This window comes from Struthio camelus, chromosome 1, assembly GCF_040807025.1.
Source record: "Struthio camelus isolate bStrCam1 chromosome 1, bStrCam1.hap1, whole genome shotgun sequence".
NCBI classification, from domain to species: Eukaryota; Metazoa; Chordata; class Aves; order Struthioniformes; family Struthionidae; genus Struthio; species Struthio camelus.
The window spans coordinates 200,721,681-200,743,783 of record NC_090942.1 but is presented as its reverse complement, the minus strand read 5'-3'; the positions used below and the strand labels follow the sequence as shown (position 1 = coordinate 200,743,783).

The 22,103-nt window shown below is 39.8% G+C and overlaps 1 protein-coding gene across 8 annotated transcripts in view; it reads right to left on the bottom strand.

Annotated features, from left to right (window-relative positions):
• LNX2 (ligand of numb-protein X 2) overlaps positions 1-22,103 on the bottom strand; it is a 62,627-nt gene that overhangs the window by 32,058 nt on the left and 8,466 nt on the right. Inside the window, exons 1-2 of one of the 8 annotated variants that reach the window (XM_009686525.2) lie at positions 12,863-13,591; positions 12,178-12,240 (exon numbers count right to left, since the gene is read on the bottom strand). The exons of 3 other annotated variants lie outside the window; for them this stretch is intronic. The gene's annotated coding sequence lies outside the window, so the exon portion shown is untranslated. Of the gene's footprint in view, positions 1-6,144; positions 6,244-12,177; positions 12,241-12,862; positions 13,592-22,103 lie in introns of those variants that run through there. 4 more of the 8 variants (XM_009686524.2, XM_068930178.1, XM_068930177.1 and 1 more) reach the window with 4 other exon arrangements.

The following is a 22,103-nucleotide window of genomic DNA, read 5'->3' as shown; positions in this document are numbered from 1 at the left end:
AAGTCTATGTTACTCACACTGCAGTCTTCTACAGAGCACAATGCGATGTCATACAGCAAATAGATCTGTGAGATGCTTGCTATGGTCAAAGATAGCAGCATCAGTCTTTTGGAAAGATGTGCATAAAATAATTTTTATACATTAAAACTTCTAAAATAGAAATCATAAAATTTGAACAAAAAGTAAAATAAGAAAAGTTCTTGAGAGACCAGGCCTTCAGTGGGATGTTTAAAATTACCATGAGAAACTTTGTTAGGAAGTTAAAGAATGGTAAATCCAGAAACAAGCTCTGTTTACTGAAATCACAAAGATATATCCTCACTGACACTCAAGCAGTTACTCTCTAGTGGTGGTGACTCACTAATGTGAGCAGACAGACCTATTCATAAGACTGCCACCACGTGAATATCTTAATAGGGTTCTCGCAGTGACAAAGCTGTTGTAAGAGCCTAGGAACCTCGTTCGACACGAGAGCCGGTCTCCCAGCCCTGCTGGCAGACAGGGTGTGCACGCCTGATTGGGAAGGGTGGGAGTTCAGGCCATGGGCAGACAGGCACCATCAGATCCATATCTGCTGGTTGCTGATATTGCCTCCAGCTGCTTGGCAGAGCCGTTGGTGCCCTGTTAGCTTACACAACCCATAAAGATCTAAAGATCTGACTGCTTTTTTTGGACCTGACAGCACTTTCACAATCTCTCTGTCAGCAGAGCGGTGGGAGTGGTAACACCCCGTACAAGGGAGCAATAAACCGACGGCAGTATCCGTGACTGAGAAAAGTATCGGCAAAATGAACGTTTGCCCATGGCCTAAGCGTGCCCTGTTGGAAGCAGACTGCTGCTTCTCTGCTAGAGGAGCCTCTTCTAAAGGAGTGAGACACCTACTCTGCTGACCCTCCGCTCTTGGGAACTGCTAGCTGTCTCTTGATTTCACAGCAAGTTCCCCTTTTTTTTCCTCCTCAAATAGTTCAAACATTATAAAAGTGCTCACTGCAAGAAACAGATAATCAATTACAACATGAAGATTCAAAAAAAAAAAAGCTTCCTTGACTCCTGTGTTGCATTTAGGGCAAGCCTATTCAGGAATAGAAGAATTATTCGCTAGTATTTGTATAGATTATATAGCACAGCTGTCTAATTATTAATTCCAAGACTTTTTACAGACTGTTCCCAATGAAAAATATCTGATTTACACAGCCCACAAACACAATATTTATAGTCTGAGTGACAACTGGGATTGCAGGCAGAGTCTAAATTTCACTAATTTACAGGCACTATATCCCTGAAACAGTACCAGGGCACTGCAATTTATAATATGGTATGTTATCCTTCCTTATGTATGCCTTATATTATTTGCTGTATCTGGTATGACTGCAGATCAGCATCTCCACAGGACCTATCAGCTCAGGAAAGCTGCAAAAAAGGTAGAACAGTCTGAAGAATAAAAAATAAACAGAGTGAAAGAGCCAGCCAGGATTCTGTTTTTCAAGGCATGTAATTCCCTACCCAGGACTTCATTATAAAAACAGAGCAGGGCAGGTGGTGCGCTGCTTTCAGTTTTAAATCACAATCCATTTGGGAACTGGGCATGACTGGACAGCCAACTGTGCATTTATTTATTTATTTTAAATAAAGCATGCATGCAAGCAATTTTAGTTTGAAAAAGATCATCTTATTCATAAGCCTTCTGTAGTTCTGATTTATTGATTCAACTAATAATATTTGCAGAATCTTGACAAATTTTTATGCAGGCATAAGATGTTAGACTTTATATCTAAAAATAGTTTTCATGATTTTTATTCCTTCCCTACGGATAGGTACTATAAAGCACACATCCAAACCAGAACTGCAGCAATAACTAAACCCTCGCATTAACTAACTTCAGATGGAAGGTAATGGAAAAATGTATTTTGCAATTAATGTTATGAGAGATTTCTGAATTTCCTCATCAAAATATTGGTGATTTAGATCCCATTGACTGACTGTTAAAAACTCTACAACAAATCTAACAGTACCCTAAAACCAACCAATTAAGGAAAATACCACTTATCAACAAAACCCTATTAAAACTACCTTTAATATACACCATAGTTTCCCATTTTGTTTACTACGCTATGCATTTTCCTCAACCAAAAGTAAAGAGTAAAAGAACACCCTTTAATGAATGACACCACTGCTCCTTTGCTGTACTCCAGTGCCCCTGCAACCAGTGTGCCTTGAAAACAGATGGGACGCAGGTCTCAATTCTGTAGCTAACAATTATTTATGCCAGAATGGTCATTTTCTCAGTGAAATGTTATCTAACCAATGAATCAACGTCCAATTTAAACTATGTGATTTAAATAAAGTGAAGATGCAAAAATATCTACCTTTATTTCCTCTCAGTTCAAGGCCACCATATGCTAGCTGGTTCTTCTCATCTCAGAAGGCTCTAAATTTTGTGGTCTGACAACAGCATAGAGGGAGAGGGAGAGGGAGAGGGAGAGGGAGAGGGAGAGGGAGAGGGAGAGGGAGAGGGAGAGGGAGAGGGAGAGGGAGAGGGAGAGGGAGAGGGAGAGGGAGAGGGAGAGGGAGAGGGAGAGGGAGAGGGAGAGGGAGAGGGAGAGGGAGAGGGAGAGGGAGAGGGAGAGGGAGAGGGAGAGGGAGAGGGAGAGGGAGAGGGAGAGGGAGAGGGAGAGGGAGAGGGAGAGGGAGAGGGAGAGGGAGAGGGAGAGGGGGGAGTCATAACAACCATCTAAGAAGTTATAACAACTAAACAGTACTGTGAAGGCTTCACATGGCCCTAAACACAATCCTTTCCTGATCAGTCAGTCAGATTTGTACTTGCAAGGTGATATATAATTGCTCTTATAAATCTATCAATAACTCTGAACAATAGTATGGTCACCCCCCTGGATGATGCTTACTCAAACAGGACAGGAGTCCTGAGGTCTGTTCTCAGCCTTGCACTACCTCCTCATTTCCATGGTACCCGAGCACCCAAGCTCGGAAGGATGAACCTTGTGCTCTCGAAATTCCCCTGCTGCGTTTAAATGCTAAAGTTGCAAAGATAATCTTTTAGCAGCCAGGTGGGGTGGGTTAACACAAGGTGTAAGAGAAGATGACTAGGTGTGGTTACAGTCATTACTTAAAACTACATCAAAACCAGATCAAAAATTAATCCTTAGTTCCCAGGCCAGTACCCTCCACAGGAATTACAGTATCAGCTGATGATTCATAACTGCTCTAGAAGCAGACAAGAGTTTGAGTGGACTATTAAAAGACAGCAGAAACTTTCTGTAATAAAAACATGATGAATATAAATAGCTAGCATACAGTACTAGAGGGGAAGAGTGTTATTTCACATCTTCCATTAAGCGTGACCTAGCTTACTAGCTACAATCTCTGTTTTAATATTAAAACTACACAGCAAACAAGTGAAGCAGAACTAGCAACTTGTATTGACTTTATAATATCCATGTTAATTATTCAGATACTGCCTTCAAATGCAAAAAATCCAATTCTGCCTCTAGTGCAAGTTAGCACAGAAGTAATCCAGTTAGAGTCTTTTTCTTTTGAAAACACAAACAAGCCGAAGTGCTATGATGTCAAAAGACGACATCTGGTAGCTCAAAGCCAGAAAAATATAACAGAGATAGGAAGAGCACATCAACTGTACTCTGACAGATTTCTGTTAACGTAACAGCAATGCTTTCACTGAATCCTGATATCCAATATACCTATTTTTTTGCTGACAGTCAACTCTGTTTTCTATATTTTTTAAGTCATTCAGCAGAATGATGGAATTTTACATTCAAGCTAAAAAAAATGTTGCAAAAACACTGAATTTGTTCCTTGTTCAAAACTGAACCACAGTTCAGCAATGCTGGGCTTAACGGCAAAACCATCTCTTCACAATGTTTTTCCCCTCTCTGTGCTCATCTTCTTTTTCCATCACAGCAATGCCCACAGAGCAAAAACGTTAGTGGTGCGCCAGGTGCCGACAGGACACCGGCCTTGCAAAAGCGATGGGTTACGGACAACGCCTGTGTTTTCGCACCTCAGAAATTCAGGCTTAGGGTTTATTAAATACATAACTTCCTAAAAATAAGCCAGGCACACACAATCCACTTTCCAGTATTTCTGAAGGCAACTTTGCAGGTTGAGAAACGAAACCTTGCTTAAATCTGGTGAGTGAGGACTGCCTGGGAAAACTAATATGAGTGTAACTCATGCTCCATGTTTGTGGTGTGCTACGTTTCCATGGCGACGGGGGCTACGGGCTTGAATTACAGCAGCTACTTTAAGGACGGGAGTCTCTTTTAGGAATACCTGCTGTACATTTCCTTATGAAAAATGCCGCAAGACTGGGAAAAATTAAAACAAGAAATCCCTATGTCAGACCCTCTGACCCATAGCCGCCTGTGAAGGTTTAGAGGATCCAAGCAAAGAGCTCATCAGTGAATGAAAAGACGTAAAGAAAGGAGAAACCAGGCACAGATCTGGCAACGCGAGACCGTCCGTCTTCAGGACAGGCCATGGGCGACTCCCGTCTCCCAAAACGACGCCACCAGCGGAACAGGGATGCGCGGCACGAAAGGACCAGGGGAAGAAGCAGAAGGAAACGACACCAAAAGATTAAACCAGCAGCCGGAAGCTTTTGCTCAAAGCATGTGAGGATCGTCAAGCAGCCATTTTCTAGAGCACAAAATGGAATGGCTTCTATTTTGGGAGCAGGAGATTAAAATAGCTTTAGTTTAGACAAATCAGGCTTGAACGAGACAGCAAAGATACGGACTGTAACCACACAAAGGGCTCCGCAATGAAATGTCCATTCGTTATAACAAATACAGAGCTACATCAGACAAATCGTCTCAGAATAGAAGAGAGAGAGACAAGAAGATGAATGTTTAATGAAGCAATATCTACACATCAGAAAAATTAAAACAGATTAAACTTGGAATATTTATACTGAACAAGAGGAGCACTGAAAATATAACAAAAAACATACAAATCAAAAAACATACAAATCAGCCTGTACAGACAAATCACCTATATTCTGATAGAGGCCACTTTCTCAACCTGCAGGAAACATGGGTTTAAAACTCCACAGAAAGAGGAAGATCTTGGACTTTGGTCCCTTGAGATCTGTTGAGATTTTCAGTAATGCAGGCAACAATACAACATTTTTCTCTCTCCGCCGTCCCTACCCTCCCGGTGCAGCAGAGAGGCAGCGGGTGCCATTACGATTTGCGAGAAGCTCCCGTTCTCTGCAGGTACATTCAGTTTTCTGGTAACTGGAATCAGGCAGCTTTTCCGAGGCGAGAGAGCGCCTTGCTTCTGGGTGCTAATCGAGCCAGGTGCCAGGACGCCGAGCTGCCCAGCTGTGTCCCGACAGGGGCTCAGTGGTACAACAAAACCTTCGCGTGCTGGCTCTAACCCTGGCAGTTCAGATGCTCCCAGGGTCACGCCACAACTGGGTGGGAGATCCAGGTTCGCAATGTTTAGGCCCAAGTGCTTAAACACGCTCTCCCTGAAGCTCCTAAATCCTTCTGGGGATTTTGCAGTGGTGAAAAATAAATAAAATGAAAGTAAAAATAGCCCACACTTACCTGCAATAACTCCGGTAGAGCTAAAAAACAAACTCCCTTCCTAGTGCAAAGAGAATAACCAAAACAACATTTCATTACCATTTTCATAAGAGGTAGGCTTTCCTGTCCAGTAAGAGTGAACAAAGTACCCCAACAATCAAAAATTTAACTGAAAGGAGACAATTAGTGAGTGTCACAATTTCTGTGGCAGAGCACAGGAAAAAGGCAAGAAAAAATAAAACATCTGCTTATCCATCACGGTGATTTCCTGCAGTGCAATCTGTCCCACAGCCCTTGACATATGCACCATCCCTTCTGTTTGGAGCGATGAAGGCACCAGAAAGCTGTCGATCAAGATGCTAAACCTTCGGTAAAGCCCACCCCCATGCACTTTGCCCTGAAATGAGGACATTTCATGGATGAGCAGAAAACACTTAACTAGATTAAACATAGCTGGTTCCTGGATATGCACAGACACAATTTGATTTGATTGTTACAGGTTTTAAGGAATCTGAAGTAACTCAAAGAAAATAAAGGAGGAAACGAGCTGTGCTCCCTTTTTAGCTTTTCTGCTCACCTGTACAGTAATCTCCAATCTCTATGGGTGTGAATGGAGAAAATCCAAGCAGATGACAAGCTTAGGTTATTCTCAAGATGGCTTCATGACAGAGAAAAGCTGGGTGGAGGGGAGGAAAGAAGAATAAAAGAACTTTCCACGTACTTAAATTTCAGGAGTAAGTACTTTCAGGGAGAAACACCAACCCCATGTCTTCCTGCAGGCGTAGGCCATCTTGCCTAACACGTTAGATCTAGTTTTCTCCCCTCAAACACAACCTAAGCGATAACTGAAAGCTATTCTGAAAGGTAAACCACACTGTGACTGAGTAGTTCTTTAACACAGCAAAGTTATAATAAAATGAGGTTACCTCCTACTGATCTAATGAAATAGAACAATTTACCTCAAAATTTCTAAGATCTATACGAGGAAGCCAAGAGTTTCTGCCCATCTGCAATGCTCCTGGCCCGCAGGAGGAACCTCTGAGACAGAAAGCAAGGAGGGCACTCAAACGTCTCATTAAATGATAAGCCATATATTTTCTTTGCTCTGCATACAAGCGAATACTTTGAGGTGAGGAGTGCCATATGGCCTTAAAGGAGCCACAGAAACACTTAGGACAACCTAGGCTTAGAGGAAGACATCTCAAAGAATATGAGAAAGAGCGCACAGGATGGTCTGGACAGAAGGCTTGAGGCTTCAGTCTCCAGCCTCAACCTGCCAAAAACTATCCTGGCAGTTCAGAAGCATCACTTGAAAAAATTAAGTCAATCATCTAAACCAGTCTACCCAGACTAGAGACTACTTACTTGCTCCCTAACAAAAGAAAACAAATATCACCACATCAGGATGGAGGAAGCTCCTAAAAACAAACAAACAAACAAAAAAAACCCCTTCCTTATTCAGCAGTCAAAACAGTATTTAACTCAAGCTTTCCACATGCAGGCAAAATTAGCCATGAGATATTACTAATTAACACCCGCGCTACATGTGGAGTGACTGGACCAGCTCATCACCTCTTCCACGCAGTCTGCAGCACAGAGCAACAGGCAGCAGCTCACAAGCTGTGCTTACTCCAGCCACAGCAGCTCCTTGGCGAGCAGGTAACTCGTGCTAAAAGCATTACCACGCTCAAGTGAAGGAGCCTCTGTGTGTGCGTGTGTATGGGAACGAAGTTCAGGATACCATCAACTAGCTGCAACTTGACTTAACTCCGTTCTTGGATTCTTTGATTATAAACTCTTTAGGGTGCAGATTGCGCCTCTCTCTCTGTTTAACTCTACTAAAGACGTTTCACTTGAACGTTGTACCTAACTCAGTTTGCATTTATCCAGAGAAACCTCTCTGATCCGAGCAGAGTTATTTTCAGCACCAGCTGATTGACCCGGCTTTGGAGCCTGTATTATAGGTAGAGCGTAACTTAGCCACATGCTCTTGGTGATTTATCCACAACACCTCTGTATTGTTTAAAGCAGCGTGTAGCAGAAATCTGGAATTTTACATCAAGATCTCCTGCTTAAGTTCTTTACATGTAAAGGAATTAAACCTCTTAGACACACATACTCTATACATGGATACTGCAAATAAAAGGCTCCATGCATAATCAGAATTTATATAACAAGAACAACACGTTACATTTAGAAGTTGGAGTCTTAAATATTTAAATATTATCTTAAATAAAAATATGTAAATATTCTGTATATAAACAGCTCTTTATATACATAACATACTAGTACTCCATCCAGAGTTTTACAAATAGCCTTCAGACAGGAATCGGAGAGGGAAGTAGACATTCAGCTGATTATGTAAAGTCGTGTCCGGTTATATAAATAAATTTGACAGAGACAGAATATGGACACAAACACAACTGCATTTGTTTTAGTCAAAAGCTAGGAATCCTGTACTCCCTACTTCAATCCTTGTAATTCCATGACCATGAAACAAGTAAGAAGCAGAGAAAGCGTCTGCTGAAAGAAAAAACATTTTTCCTAAAACAATTCTCTATTCTTTAACTATGTGTGCAAGTTTTTTTAATTTCAGTTATGATCTCCATTATTTTGGCTGACTGCATTTTAAATAAATAAAAGTATCATAGAATTTCATTACCTATCAAATAGGCTTTCGATAGGTACTGAAATACCCTCAAATAGGGAGGCTTCCACGTAAGTGCGTTTATCTGCATGTCCCTGGCGTGCAAACTTTGGCTGCTACAATACGTCCCTCGAATCCTGCAAAAAGCCTTCTTGCAAATAAACTATTTCAGCTGAAGAACTGTTGAAACACAGTCCTCTAAGGTTCCAGTGAAAACGTGAGCAAAGGTGTATAGTATTAACACAACACAGTCACCCAACAGAACAGCTTCTCACATCTACTCTAGTGTTGCTCTAGCTCGAAAGAGTGCCAGGGGCTAACTATTAAGTAACCATCGTCTGCCTCCCCATATAGAATGAATAATGCGAGGGAGTGAGCTCCGAACTGCTGTTACAGCATTTCTGTTCACTTTCCTTGGTAGGTTCATTCTCTTTGTTTAAAAAAAAGAAAATCTTAACAAATAAAGGCGGACAAATGAAAAACCACTATCTTGTAGCTGAGCAGTACAATCTAAAATGTAAAGGAAGACACTGAAATGCTGCTGAAAACCATGTAAGAGCCAAATCCCCGAACTGGCAGCTAAACACAGAGATTATATATTTATATAAAAGTTGGGGGAGGGGGAGGGATGAAAAGTAGTTTAAAAAATAGCACACGTGTAAGCAAAGAAATAAACTAGCATAAAGAGTGTCTGATAAAAGCAAGAGAGGGCTAAGTGCTCAGTGAAGGCTACTTATCCTGCAAGTAAACAAGGGGAAGAGTGCAGAGAAGTTTGGCGAGGCGAGGAGGTATCAGTGTTTTAACTGCAACAGTAGTCTAGCAAAGAAAAGCTAAGCTGTTAAAAAAAAGGCCTAGAATTATGGAAGATAAAAATACGTTTAAGTGCTTAGATACTTAATCATTAATTTGCAGGACACACAGAAGACACTTACTCACTTTAATAGGAAATTCCGGTTCACCACATTTTGGGAAGAGAGTGGGAAAGGAGCGAGGAGCTAAAAAACCCCAACAGGTAAGACATGTAGAAGCCTACCTTCAGGCAGCAGTTTTCTATATCCGTGGTCAAAATGGCTCCAGCAACAGAGGCCGACAGAAGCACCTTATACTGGGAAGGAGCCAACTGTCTCCTCCTCCTCCTCCTCACTGTGCTCAGTCTCTTCCCAGCATGTTTAAATTTCACATCTGAGATTCCACAGGGGATGGCTCAGTTTTCACTTCCTCATCTATGCTATGTATTCAGCCCTGAAGAACCAGCCCTTAAAACACCAGTCGTACTTTGAAAGATATTACTTCATTAGCCTTGCATTTGGAAAAAGGTCTTTCAAGAGACGAGACAATTCAGCCTCAGGAATTACCTATCTTCTTTGCATTCCCTAACCACAATGCTCATTTTCCAAACCATGCATTTCTCAACAAGTTAGATTAGGTTCACCAAAATAACATTCAAACTTATATTTATTTCCATACTTTTCTTTCCCTTTACTCCCAAGCCACGCTAAATGTCTTTACATGTTTTAAGCCAGATACTTAGACAAAACATTTTTAAACTTTATAAATCCCGTTTGAATTGCTAAATTGCCCAAGATCCAGAAACCATAACAGACAAAGCTCCCACTGCACTAGGAGCTGTACAAACATACCCAAAGGGTAACAGTCTCCCTGAGATAAAGACTAACCTCTGAATGGGAGGTATCTAACTCTTCATAAAAAGGGAGCACAATTTTTGCAGTATTGTGCATCAAGACAAGGAGATCACAGAAATGCTGCAACAGTGGATGCTGTATGAACAATAACCCGCACTTCTAGAGGAAAACACAGCAGTAGTGGCTGTGTTAATAATGCTAGGTTAACTTAACACAATAGCATAAGCATGTAGTGGCAATGCTTGGAAATAACATACTTTGCAGGTTCTATGCTCCTATGAACAACAGGGGATTATAAATTCAAGGAACTAGGTCACCTGCAAAGCACTGGTTCATAAAATCCAGATCTAGTCAGAAATGACTCAAACCTGCTATCAAGAGCTTTCCAGTGGCTCATATGAAGAGAGTCCAGTGGACCAAACAGACCACACCACAACTCATCTTCAAGTGGCAGAGTTGCCAAGAAGCTAAGGAATAGCTAGAAAGTGAGTGAATACTTTATCCCAAGAAAGGTCCCTTCTGGATCAAGTTTGCAACACAGGGAAGTACGAGGGAATCCACACAAACAATTAGTCTGGTCTATAGCTATTAGTTTCCAAAGAGACCTGTACTAATGGGTCAGAAGAATGACATTTCACATTTCTGTAAACAATTGTTCAATATTACAATAAAAATAGCCTTGATTTTCACTGGCCTCGAGAGTTAAAAGCTAATCGTTCCAACTTAAAAATAACAAAGAAAAAGGTGGGCAAATAGGAGTAATCATAAGCTTTCATTCTGTCCTTTTTGTGTGCAATCTAAAAACCTGGCGAAGCACAGTCAAGAACATGACGTGATTTTCACTCAAAGGAGAAATCCTACTTTAAAAGCAGTAAACTCAACTACTAACAACACTGTCTCACGCTGTTGATCATATGGGATGAGGAGAGAGAAACAATAAATAAAATCCCTGGCAACTACCCTGCCTCCATATACTGAATGAATGCTGCTATAAAGAAAACATATAGAAAAAAGATGCAAGTCCTGAAAAAGCCATGCTAGTTGAGCATTTTTTTAGATGAAAAAAGTAAAACTCCTAGAAGTAACTCCAGAAAGCTACTGCACAGTATAGCATACTTTGGCTAAAAGGAGTATTTTGCATATATTTTCCTTTATGAATCTCAGAATTGAAAATATGCTTGTCCAAACAGACCAGTTTAACTGACTACACAAATCTCAAGTAAGTTTAACTTCTGAATTGGTACTTCGCTTTCAGAGGATGCTCTGTTGCTTTAGTTTCAGTCAATCCCTACTGCTAACGATAAATGGAAGTAAATTTAAACTTAAGCGTTTACAAAGAATCTTGTATTTTTCACTAAATAAATGAAGATAAATCACTGCAACGTTCTCATATGAAATAGGAGAAGGATTATTTTTACTATGCTGAATTTGGAAAACGGTGCAATTGCTGGAACTCCGACTAGCTGGGTACCCATGTTCTTCACTGCCCTGCTGACTCCGTTTAGACATCTGAACGGAGCTGAGGAGAGCATGAGCGCTTTGCCCCAAGGAGATTTTTATTTAGCTTCAAACTGGGGGTCAAAGCATGCAATGGGTGCAATAAACAAACTATAAATCCTCGTGCCAAATTATTACTGCTATACGGCATGCTTAATTTAAAAAAATATGCAAACAAAATCTCTGAACCTCACCAACCGTCTCGGATCTTCAACTAAAAAGCCTCCTAAGCAGCCAAACTTGACAGTTCATTTGCTCTCTCATTTCTCTTTCCCTCCTCCCTCTCCCCAAACCTTGGAAAAACTGTGAGATACTAATTACTCTTCTGGGACAAACATTTCTACTTGAAAACATTAAGTACAGTTACTTCAAAATAAGTACACGCAGTAGCTCTTATTTTTATTTTTCTGCCAAAAAGTCCTAAAAGCAAACAGAATTAGTAAAAAGAAAGGACAAAAGCATGAATGATCTTTTATTTCATTTTATTTTTTCAAAAGGATATCATAACTTTCTGTTTTAAGGAAGTCTTAACCAGAGGAGTCCTGTTAATCAAAGTTTGCAGGCACTATACAAAGATGCCCTCTTTGTAAGGTAGCTCTATTGGCTACGTGGAAGTTTAACCGTGCTTCTACGCCTTGGAAAACCTTATGGATAACTGCACAACTATCACTACGTATGTATCCTAGGAGACGAAAGAGCTTTCACAGTTAAGGGCTTATTTTCCAGCTATGCTCTCAATACAAGTCTCATGAATTTATAAATAAAACAAGTAGCCTCGAGAAAGGAGAAAGCTGTTTTAATTTCAGCCAGAATTTATACTGACCTTTGCCTATTGACCAGTAGAAACATTTCATTATTTCACTTCAACTTCCTTCTCGTCTTCTGACTAAAAAGACGTTAGAAATCGCTCATAATTCATGAAATGTGTTTTAAAACTTTAATTTTATAAAAATTTTAGCTTTGTTCATTTTTATCTTTAAAAGATAAATCACATTCATACATGCAAATCACCCAAAAGAGCCCTTGTGCTCGTACATGTGAAATTTAGACTCCTGACCACAACATTTCGCAAAACATCAGCATGTTAAATATAGCATAATAGAGAACCACAGAATTTAGGAAATACCTTCAGAATGATAAATGCAAAAAAAGGAAACAAAAGGCATAAAACAGTTAATATGAGAGAGACTCACTTTCCACTTGGGCTTAAAACGGTCTGCACCCTTGAAACAAGCTCAATTTAAAATATTTCCTTTGTTTCTTGTTTGCAATTCTTGTCACAGGTTCTAACCTGCAATTAAATACCCCGAGTCCAGCCTCTGAAGACTAGCTTCTTTAAAAATGCAGAACAGACCCCTGGACACATCCAGGTAGCACTGCTCACAAACCCTCAGCAGGCAGGCAGGCAGGCAGGCAGGCAGGCAGCACTTGGAGCGATTACAAAACCCGCCACGTAGAACATGACAGCCCCTTCCCTTAATCTCCTTTTTTAGTGAAATATTTCTTACCGTTTCATCCCAGAATTTGCAGGAGGAGAGGAAGGAGTACCACATACCTGCACAGTAGAAAGGAAAAGAAGAATATCCTGTCGTTCCCATGGAGGAGGAGGAGATCACATGACACCAGAGAACTTCAAGGAATAAGGTTGTCGGCACGCTGGTTCGTACAATGAATTCCCCACTGGGTAACTAAAATAGGATCAACCCCTTCTACAATCACTGGAGCACCTCTCAGGATTTGATTTACTTAAAGCAATAAATTCATCTGATCACCTCCCCTCATATGAATCCCAGTCAAGCCTCAATGACTACAGCTCAGTAAACACTAACCATCACAGAAGCCAGTATAAAAGATCTGCAGGCGTTCTCGTATACTATGTCCTTTTCAAGTACTAAATCTAGCATTCAAATTAACTGCAGGCTAAAACATCGCCAACAATTTCTCATGAATGCATAATGAAATAGTGCTACTATATCTAGCGCGTTACACTTTTTAAGTGCACTCAGAGAGCACATGTGCTCATCACACACAGCAAGAATAGTTACAGTAACACCATGGATATACTAGCTTTACAACACATACAGGACATTTCCAAGCCTATGTGCTAAGAATATTATGTAAAGCCTAGACCAGCAACAGAATGACTGCATAGAAAACAAAGAGTTGGAGTATATATCATTATTTTATTTTCCTTCCCCTCCTCTATTTAAGAAAATTCTGCTGCTATTTTTTAAAAAAAGTATTTTTAAAAAATGTTTAGAATTGTCCTCGAAATTCTGCATACTTTCTCAAAAAAAAAAAAAAACCCTCTCAAATAATTTCTATACAGTTTTATAAACTCCTCAATAATATCTCAATTCTAGAGGGGAATTCGGTGCATAAGTTAGTTTTACATCTTGAAATTATTCTTTTATCAAAGTATTCTTTTTTCTTGCAAAGCAGATCACTTTTTATCTTTTCTAATACTAAATATACTAAATATTACCAGAGCCACAAACTACAAACCACTATGTTGCACTGTATTAGCCACCACTTTTATAATATCCAGTCTCTTGGATTTCAATAACCCCATTTTCAAACTGAATACTTATGTATGTATGATACAAATAATACTAAATACAAATGACACGCAGCACAGTCTACTAAACAGGATAATTGCCATAGCCCTCAGGAAACTCTCCTCTCCCTTCACTTATTTAATTCCATCTAGTGAAAAAAACCCCAAACCCCATGAAGAAGAATACATAAAACAGTAGTAGGAAAACACTTTCCAGTTGAGAAACGTTCAATCTGGTGTCTCAAAGGACGCTTCAGAAGACTTCAGGACGGTCTTTACGGCAACCCTTTGAGAAAACATGACTGCAAAGTAAGTTCTGCATCTGAAGAAGTACCCGAATCTTTTTTCTTGGCTCCGTTTGGCTTGACATGGCTTTAAACAAATGAGAGCAGACGAAAAGCCTAACAGTGAGGACTGATGTCTTTTTGGTTGACAGAAAAGAGCTCCATGGCCTAGGTAAGCCTCCAGTAAGTGGTAAAATAAATCGTCAGATTGAAAGCATGGCCCAATTCACTCCGGTCAGGTAAAACTTGCAAAGGTATTTCAGAGACCTAGACAGAGCTCTAGAAATATTAATGTCTTTTTTTGTTTTTAAATATTTGCCACTAACACAGTATTTCATCTGAGGAATCAATAAACTAATCCTGGCAAAAGCATTCCTATGTCCGCCCAAAGTATACCTGCATGGGGCTTACCTTAATATAAAAGCATCATTTAAAAAAAAAATTGCTTATAACCGGCATTTGCTAAGATACCAAGATCTTTTAGCACGGAGAGCAGGGGATCTTATCTGTAGTGTAAAAGGGTGCAGAGAACTTTGTTTTTACAGCAAACAACATGGGCAAAATCAGAGCCCTCCCTGTATTGCACATATAGCTGCTCCCTCGGTCTGCCCAGGATTGTGCTAAGGTTCCTCAAAATTCCCAACTTAAATAGGGAAGCTCCTTTAACTACAGGCAAAGGTGGAGGAAGAGAGCCAGGATTTGCCTTCTCTTAAATGAGGAGAGTTATGGAGGCAAATTTATAATCTACTAGATTTGTATTGTAGTAAACTTCCATAGGATACTTAGCCCCTTTTTAAGCCAATCACTCAAAAATAAAAGAGACCTCATCCCTGAACAGTGCACAGTAATACAGAGAAGGCAAGAGCTGATTAGGAGGCTTCCTTCATCCAGTCTACACACCTGGTTTTTTCACATCATTTTTGAGGCCTACTAACAAAGTGGACCTGTCTCATGAGTGAGTTGCCACAGTTAATTTCTCTTTGGTAAAACGTGGGATGAGACAAACTAATGCACGACTTCATCCAAAAGTTTATAACGCACAGATGCCATCAGACTAAATTGAAATTCTGCTTTTGAGCCCCAAAACTGCTCTCAGGAGCCATATCTTCAAAAGAGCCAAATGATTTAAAGAATACGCTATCGCTCTGATTGATGGACCTATTCCTTTCATCATCACAGAGTTTAATGAAACTACAGTTTCAGTAATGCTGTGCAGTCTGGAAAATTAAGACTTTAAGATTTGATTTCAAGCCACCATGCCACATGACCACAGAGTTTAGTATCCCAAACGAGTAGTTGTCTGATGAGATTTTATTAAAAAGAAAAAAGCCCATCATGACTACAAAAAACCGCGTTATACTAACCTCAAGAAAAAAAAAGTATTTCCTAAGAAAGAGGTAAACAACTTTTACCCTCATTAAAAAGTTGAGAAATGTGCACACCATCACTAAAATAATTAATATAGAGAGTATTAGAAGATTCAGAAGAGTCCAAAGGAACAATTTAACTAACCACCCGCTGATTTCACAAATGACATGAACACATAAAGATAACGGCATCTTATAATTGAAAAGGTCCTGTTTATTTAGCTGAGCAATTGCGCTGGTCCATTTTGTGCATAAATATGAGGAAAAGTGTTTTAAATTCACTGCATTTTCAACTTTGTAAGGTGTGACAGAAGATTGCAACGAGCACGATATGCTTGCAATAATTTATACTTATTTAATGCCTTTTGCCCAAGAACCTCAAAGCCACTGACAACTATTAAGGCCTTAACATGTCTGCACTCTTTTGTCAAGCTATTTTTCCTTAGTTTACATATGGAAGTAAAGACCTTGCCCAAAGTCACTCGGCTCATGTTACGTGTCTTACCCTGGAGAGTAGTAGATGCCAGAACAGAACCATCCCTGGTCTAAAACCATTAGCCCATGCTCTCCTCGAGAACATCAAAAAGGCAGAGAGAAAAAAAACCAATTTAATTGGTATGCCACTTCAAACAAAATATTGCCTAGTGTAGGGGATTTACTTTATATATATAGTTCTACCCACTTTGATACAACGTGATCCTCAGTAAGCCCCATGAAATATTTCAGTTCAAGATACTGTAAACTCATTTTGCAATTTCTCAGCCTTTTCCTTCATGTAGGAAAAGCTTCCTCTCAGCTACTGCATTCTTTATTAAAACTGAAGAGAAACAGCTTTTATCAAGCTAGGAAAATAATATAACAAAGTATGTGAAAGGCTTTACCTCATTTTTCATCTCTGGACATTTCAGGGATCAAACCAAACTGAATTAGTGTTCCTTCTTGCAGCTACAAAACTCAAAATGACTTTGTGCTGCTACATTACAGCCATCAAAGTCTATTTGGCTGAGCATGAAACACCTAAATTTATAAGCTGTCCATCTCCCCGTCTAATGGATGTGCGCAAAGCATTCATTTATACCCGCTTTGGGACATAAATAATTTTAAAAAACAGACTGAACAGATTCTTCAAGCACAGCAGTCTGCAATGAAAAGTTGTTCACTAGGCTAAAAGACTTTGCTTACAGGACACGACAACACAGCCATAAAATGAACCTTGGTGATTTGATGCTGCAGCAGCACTGGCACGCCAGGAGGTGGGCAGCTGCCTTGCGAATCGGCGTCTCGAGACCCCGGGTCCCACCTGCCCTCCTCTGTCAGCAGGATAGCACAGCACTGGCTCTCTGCCCATTATAGGAAAAGCATTCCCTAATGTAAATACCAGTAAATGCTGATCCCAGTAGTATCGTTCTACGATACGTCCGGTTGAAGCAATTTGTTTGCTTGTATACGTTATAAAGAAATTTCATTTTTATGTACAGAATTGCAGAAATTTCTTTACTTGCTGGTATTAGCTATTCATATTTTCTGTTCTTGAGGGTTACCTATTCCTCTGTCTTAACGATACTTGCATTTTATATAAACTCACTCCATAGCAAGCAGCAACGAGGCCTACCCAACTGTACTAGCTGCATATCACCAACTTCCTAGTGCAACCAGATATGTAAACATCTTTCTAAAATTATGAAACCTCCCATTACTTACACGCACTACAGCTTATTTACTAATTCTCACAATGTTATCAAGAAAACAGAGCAAAGCCTGCACAGAGTCTTGGATCTCAGGACTTCGCAAGGTCAGTATTTACAGCGACCTGTGCAACAGTTCACAGAATTTTACCTAATTACTCTACTGAAGGAAATGATTTTTCCCTACTACCTGCATGAGTGCTGCTAAGCTCAAAAAATAGAGGCTGAACTACAACGCTTGCTTGAGAAAGACACTGAATCTCACAAGTAGCATCTATGCTCTACACCCAAGCAGCGACAGCACCTTTATGTCCCTTTTTAATACTCCCTTCCCTATGATTCCTCAAAGGACTCTGTTAGGCACCTTGCTGCAGAACTGAGCGAGGAGCTGTTTTCCAGTGGTTACTTACAATGACTGCTGCATGTTTTCAGGATGTTCTCACCCTGTAAAAAAGGTTTTGGTTTTCTGCTTTCACATGTTAAGATAGAATACATTGCTTAAATTGTAATACATCATTTAACTGCCTCCTGCTTACAAAATGATCTGGATTGTTTGATATCCCTGACCCATCTCCAACATTTAGCTCTGCAATAAGCTTTATCGGAAATGCTTGCTTTTTTGCATGCCATTAATATATTTCGAAAGACAATAAAAGAACTCCAAAAACTCATGTACCCATTCTATTCCTCACTAACAACTACATTTTGAGTTTTCTGAGTGATCTCTTAAACTAAATAAGTACCTGTACTAACAGCATGTGCATAGCAGGCAGATTGCACTATGCTAGGCTAACTAGGTAACAGCCTTAGACAGAAACACTATCCACAGCTAGAGAAAGTCTTAATCATACAAATATTTGTTATATCAGCCACATTCAACTTGGGAAGATTTCCAAAGAGAAATGCAATTTCTGTATGTAACTTCCATCAAAATTCACGGGCGACGTAGCACAGGGGACAGGAAAAGAGAGTCCTCAATAGCATGAGCGCTCTGAATTTTTCTCAGAATATCAAAATTTGCCAGTGAAGAGACCAGAAATATAATTACTGATCCTGAAGTTGACTTTCCTTAAAATCTGCCGCTAAGAATTCTTGTACTGCTGAAGCTTGTTTATTTTTAAACAGGTTAAATGCTGCCTATTTTTCCCCCGCCAACAGGCATATTTAGTACTCCTTTATAACAACATTCTCTCAAGTATTTGCGTACAACGCAAGACCCAGAGCTGTTATGATCTGATGCTTGTTCATGAAACTGCCACCAACTATCTCAACAGACAGTGTGGATGGGAGGTCAGCAAATGACAGTCCTCACTTTTGCCCTCTCCTGATCTCTGAACCCACTTCCATGGGAGCAGAGGATGGATGGAAAAAGATAAGTTATAAAGTTATCAAAACACATACAGGAAAAATAATTCATTTTACATTTTACACAGGGGAAATGAGTAGTTTGCTAATTGTATCTTCCAGACTAATTTCTGCTTCCATTAGATCACGGCACAATGAAGTGCTTTAAATCAAGGGATTTACAACACTTTAAATGAGTTTAATAAAGTTAAGCTTCCTCTATATTGAAGTGTTTAACTCACAAGAGCTACCATTTTTCACTAGTAAAATCAGTTTAAAAACCAAATGTATTTTACTACCATTCCTGGCAGAGAACCTTATTTAAATTTTACAGGAGTAATGATAATGAACAATACAATACAATTTTTAGACAAAACTTAAACCTTCAAACTTAAGTTTTCACTTAAATCCAAACCACACTGTTTCTCACAACAAAATGATATTCTTTCGGTGCAATAACATTGCCTTTTCTCCTTCCCTCCCTCCCTGTCACCAAAGAAGGCTTATGTTTGATTTCTGCCACTGAATAGCTCCTCCACTAACTGTACTTCACTGCAGAACATCATTTTTGAAGTGGAAGAGTCTTGACTTGGGGTTGAACTATTGCTGGCAAAAATCTTGTCCCTATAAAATTTGCTTTACATATTCAAAAAGTAGGGTGACTCAAAAATGAAGCGTGAAGTAATGTTTTTCAAGCTTTCCCCGCACATCAGCAGGTTCAGTAACTCAAATCCAATTCCTCCGCGTTGAATCAAGTTGCACACGGTCCAGTCAACCCAGCAATTCAAACAACATTAGTTATCTTTTAGCAAATACCTCCTACTGACTATTTGCATTTCACAGGCTCTCCTGTTAACTTCCAGCTATAGGAACAAACTTCAGGGTGGCTTAAAATAACATCTCATTTCACATTTCAGACCAAGACAACATACAGGTCAGTCACGAGGTCTCCACTGAAGTAACTTCTAGCCCACAACACTGGAACTTGTTATACCACTTAAACTGCAACTTTCTCCAGGCACTCCTCACCTACATCATGGCTAGAGGGCTATTTTTAAAATGTCCTATGCATGCACGTTATCTGTTTTTTTATAATGAAATAAAAATAAGAAAGTTATTCACATAAAATATGCAGACTCTCTGCAACTGACCTGGCACGTGACCTTAAAAATCACATCAAACATCCTTAAGCTCATTCTTATCAACCGAGAAGAATCCACTGTAGTAGTACATTTCATAACTTAAAAAGAATTATAAAATAATTCATTCCTATAGAAGAATTACAATAGGAGTGGAAGACATATTTAAGTCTTTCCAGGGCAAAGCCTGCATTCACTTTGTGGCTTTGTACACTTCAAAATTGTTGCACACAGGTAAACCTCTTAAATAAATAAAGTACCCAGAAAATTTTTCTTCCAGAATTACTTTGCAGTGTAACTAGAATGGTAGTTCTCCTTTGCTGTAATATTACATTGTGGTGCTAACTCAGAAGTTTGAACCATTTTCATTTCTTTATTACCAGTAGCAATCTAAAAATTGCTGCCATCACCAGTAAATCTACACGAAGGCACTCTCCTCTGGCGCACTTCATGCATAGCAAATCAGTTCGTATCACAATCTTGTGTTGTTTAAAATTCAGTTTATTTTTCAATTACTCTACTAGCCCGACTCTAATTTATTATATTTTCTGGTACATTTGATTTTGGATATTATGACATCCTGGCTCGTGCCATTAGAGAGGAAACGTAAAATGGTGAGGACGTCTAGGGACAGCTGACAATGCGATAGCAACCGCCGGGAAAATTAAGAATATCACTGTCTCTCAGTGTTCAGAGCTAGACCTGTCCTGCATCATTTGACAGTGTATCTCCAATAGAGACTTGACCACTTCTTTCCATCCCTGCCCTCTTCTTGCCAGGGCCCTTCCTGATCCATCACCTGAACGGGAAGGCAGGGAAAAGGGCTTGGGGCAGGGGGGAGAGGAGCTTTCTCGTCACCTGCCCCTGTGCTCCCCTCCCCAGCGAGGGCACGGCTGACGTCATTCCCTATCACAGTGTCTAACAACTTCAACTATAAAAAACCCTCATGTGCCTGCACAGCTTGCACCGTCCCAAGAAATTCTGTACAAAGCTTTGAAAAATTAAATTTCCAGTCTTTTGTCTGTGGCACTTCAAAAAGCTTCAAGACAGCTTGCCAAAACAATAACCAAGAATGAACGTTTTACACTTAAACCCATGCAGCTGCCAGCGCAGCGGATCCACGAGAGGTTGGCAATCTCGGAAAGAACCAGTAATGGAAAAAAATCTCTTTGGGGCAACTCTTCACCACTCACCCTGTCCTTTGGAAAAAAGTAGGCTATTTTTCCTTTATAGGATAGATAAAGTTTTCTCCTGCTTCTAAGTCATCTTGTAGCTCAAGCAATATTGCTCTTTTTGCAATTAATAACCAAGAAGGTTTAACAAGGATGTAGCTGTTGCAACTCTTGTAACAGACATTTAAGAAGATGTCAAAACAGTGCTTAAAAACCCATCTCAAATGCTGAAAAAACATGATTCACATCGCAAGCTACTTAAAAAAAAAAAATAGTCATTTTTCAGACTACCCACTGATTGCCCACCCTTTTGAACCTGTGTCAAAATACCACTGTTCACCAGCTATTCAGAAACTATTTTCTCTAGCAGTCCAATACCACACAAAGGACAGAAACAATAGGGAGCAGCATGAAGGTTGCACAAGATACTGAAGCAAGGTATTTCCAATTGTAGGTGCTTGATTTCACACCTTAAAAAAAAAATCCATTGAAGGAAAGTTATTGGTGCATGAGATACACGGAGTATAAGTTTAGCTTCTGAAGTTTGATGGAGTCACAGCAAATCAGATCAGATCACCTCTACCTGGGATGGCGCAAAGAAGGACTCTTCCGCCTTGTTAAGCACTAACCAAAGCCCCAGTAAAATGGAGCACCATGTTACAGAAGTGCCACGGTGAGCATGAGCCTTAGAAATTAGTTCCTCTCATTTTGGTGCCCAGGTTTGAAAAAACCTACCAACCAAACTCATAAAAAGCAAATGACAACTTCAGCTCCAAATATTTTCTGTTCTGAATTCCATAGAGCCGTACATAATGTGTCCTTTGTTCAAACTGCAAATCAACTCAGATGCTTAGTGTGTACCTGCTTTCACTGCAGTATGCTGGAAGCGGACCCTTGATTGAGACAGCACACTTGAGTTCACTTCCCAATGTGAAGACAATACTTAATAGCTTTCCCATGAAAAATAATCCTCGTTAACTTATGTTAGCCAGCTTCATTTGTGGCACTGCCCAGAGAACGCCGTGGAGACTGAAAGCATGCACCAAGAAAGGTAAGATTTGCATATAAAAAGACGTGATGATCCCTCCGGAAAGAAAAGTACATACAGATAATCATATTAAAGATTATAGTTGTTTTAAAACAATACATCACCTATTCTAAAACGTCTGGGAAGAAAGATGATAGTTTTAAAGTCAAAACC